The following is a 3115-nucleotide window of genomic DNA, read 5'->3' as shown; positions in this document are numbered from 1 at the left end:
GATTTAAATGAAGATGCGGGGGAGTCACCACAATCGGAGAACGAGAACCCCATGTTATGACTCTAAGACAATACCTATAACCAGCTAGGACTAGTCAGCCTTCATGCACAATTTTCCTGATAATGTAGGACATTTTGACATCAAATTTCGGGGTAATTCAATTGCTGCCCAAGTTTCACGGGTTAGAATCCGAGAGTCCGTATTTTCATTTAAAGGATTTTGAAGAATTGAGCATTACATTTAGAGTGTCAAATGTCACCGAGGATGTCCTCAAGCTGACATTGTTTCCTTTCTCTCTAAAGGATAAGGCCAAAACATGGCTAAACTCTTTGAGATCTAGATCAATAAGAACTTGGCAAGATATGCAGAGAGAATTTTAAAGAAGTTCTTTCCCACACAAAGGACCAACTTTTTGAAAAGACATATCAGCAATTTCCAACAAAAAGATAATGAAACATTTTATGAATATTGGGAAAGATTTAAAGACCTTCTTCTCTCATGCCCTCATCACGGATTCGAAACTTGGAGAACCATTAGCTTCTTTTATGAAGGTTTATCTCCACAGTTTGAAACAGTTTGTAGAGCCATGTGCAATGGTAGATTTTTAGAAAAATACCCTGATGAGGCGTGGGAGTATTTGGATTCCCTTACGGAGACTGCCCAACTTTGGGATAACGGGGATAGAAACAACAAGTCTTTGCCTAAGCCTACTAGCTCTGTACAGGGAGGCCTTGACAACCTTAGAACTGAGGATGATCTTCATGCTAAAATGGCAGCCCTCACTAGGAAAGGTAGAAGAAATTGGGCTTAGGAAGGTTGAGTCTGTCAAGACTATAGAGTTTAGAAACGAGTGTTGTGGTATCTGCGATATGTCGGGTCATACTACTACAGATTGTCCCACCATACCGGCATTCAAAGAAGTCTTGCACGATCAAGCAAATGCTATGAAACTCCTACCAAAAGCCTTATTGTTGCCCAGAGATGGTCACCCAAGAGGGGGGTGAATTGGGTGTTTTAAAAGCTTTTGACTAATTAAAAATAAAACACACGAATATATGCACTAAAGTAAAGAAGGAGGAATAAGAAAGGTCAATCGCAAACACAAGGTTTTTATAGTGGTTCGGAAGCTTCCACTGCTCCTACATCCACTCCCCAAATCACCTTTGGGAATTTCCACTATAATCCAAGATTACAGTACGGTAGTTTTGCGAGTTCACTACCCAACTCGTTGTTTTACACCGGGCTCACAACAAACCCTAAAACCCCCAATTTCATTTAATCTTGGGATGCCTTTCCCTTGTTCCAAGTCCCTTGACTGGAACAAGCACCACAATGAAAGAGTTTACAAAGGAAAAGTAAAGCTCTAAAAAGCAAATATGACAATTATGAACAATAGAACCCGGAAGAATCCTTTTGCCGTTGAAGCGTGAGAAATGTTGATTCTTCCGATTGTGGACCGCGTAGGGTTGAGTGTGAGCTTTGAATCCCGAGCGTACGAGAGAGGTTGAGCTTGAAATCACTTGGGAAGCTTGAAAACACTTGATTTCTTCACTTGAATGCACTCACTCCCTTGAACTTTTCTTTCTTACTTTTCTCTTGAATGATCTAGCTTTTGGTTGGTGAAGAGTTGTTGAGAAGCACTTAAGAGGTCCCTTTTATAGCCCAAAAAAGCAAATATAGCCGTTAGAGACAAGGTAAAAAGGATTTGAAATTCAAACCAAACCTGAAAAGCTGTCAGTCGCGTCCCAGGCGCTCCGGGGACGTCTCCACTTCAACGAGAGACGTCTCGGCTACAAGATTTTACTTTTTACGTTGTCTGGGGTCGACTCGGCACTTTAAGGGGACGTCTCGGCTTGTTTGTACTTTTTGAATAGGGACGACTCCGCTGCTTTGGGGACGACTCCGCTTCTTTATCTCTGAAAAACATGTCCTCTGGAATTCCCTGAGAGAGTCGACTCCGCTCCTTCAGGGGACGTCTCGGCTTGTTTGCACTTTATGCATGGGGGACGACTCCGCTGTCTCAGGGTCGACTCCGCTTCCTTATCACCGAAAAAAACCATTCTCTGGAAAATCCTGAGAGAGCCGTCTCCGCTATCTTGGGGACGACTCGGGAAGTCTCCTTTTTACTTGCGGGGACGACTCCGCGTACAGTGGGGACGTCTCGCGCATATCTCTTGAAAATTGCCTTTCTGCCGCCACTGAGAGAGTCGACTCCGCTACTGAGAGAGAGTCGACTCCGCTAGCGCGGGGACGACTCGGCAGGTGCCGGGGACGTCTCCAAGTGTCCCAGTTCTTCCTGTTTGTGCCAGAGACGTCTCTGAAACTATCCGGAGACGTCTCGGCTGTCCCTGATCTGTTTTCTTTAACTCAAAATATTCTTCAATAAATTCATAAAAATTATGGAAACTTGCCTAGACATTTCTTAACAATATTCTCAATTAATCACATGAATTCCTCAATTAAATTGTTAAGATAAATGGAATTATACTCTAGTGTTTTGTATTCATCAAAATCCATTAGGGGGTCAACAATCTCCCCCTTTTTGATGATGACAAAACACTGAGTATATGCAAAAATTTGAAGTTTAAACATATACACAGTATTTGATCAGATGTACAAGTATAATGTTTTAATTAGAGCTAGATACAGTGTGCATAATTGCATGGGATTGAACTTTATAGCTCTTAAGCAATTTTAGCATATCAACTGAATTTGAATCAAGTTAAAATGAAATATTGATGCTGAATTTGAATCAAGTCAATATTCTTTAATTTTATCTTTTCTAAATCAACTTTGGAGTATGATTATAAATTTTGCATTCCATATTCAATATCCATATTGGTTCTTTCTATATATCTACTCCTGTTCTTTCTATATATCTACTCCCCTTTCAATTATATCTACTCCCCCTTTCAATATCTCCATATTCAACATCTACTCCCCCTTTTTGTCATCAACAATGAAGGGGACAAATTATCATTAGGTGCTTAAAACTCAATTCATAGTATAATATAATTAACCACACAAGGATATTCAAGTTATCTTTATTAAAGAGTTCAGCATTCATTTTACTCCCCCTTTGATATTCAGGTTGTGCTCCCCCTGTTTCATATGC

At 40.6% G+C, this 3115-nt stretch overlaps 1 non-coding gene across 1 annotated transcript; it reads right to left on the bottom strand.

Annotated features, from left to right (window-relative positions):
- Positions 1–407: 407 nt before the first annotated feature.
- LOC120110034 lies at positions 408–516 on the bottom strand. Its single transcript, XR_005510811.1, has one exon. It is a non-coding gene; the product is annotated as a small nucleolar RNA R71 (small nucleolar RNA).
- Between the last annotated feature and the right edge of the window lie 2599 nt (positions 517–3115).

The sequence above is a fragment of the Phoenix dactylifera genome, chromosome 2 (assembly GCF_009389715.1).
Source record: "Phoenix dactylifera cultivar Barhee BC4 chromosome 2, palm_55x_up_171113_PBpolish2nd_filt_p, whole genome shotgun sequence".
NCBI classification, from domain to species: domain Eukaryota; kingdom Viridiplantae; phylum Streptophyta; class Magnoliopsida; order Arecales; family Arecaceae; genus Phoenix; species Phoenix dactylifera.
This window is presented reverse-complemented; position numbering and strand designations above follow the sequence as displayed.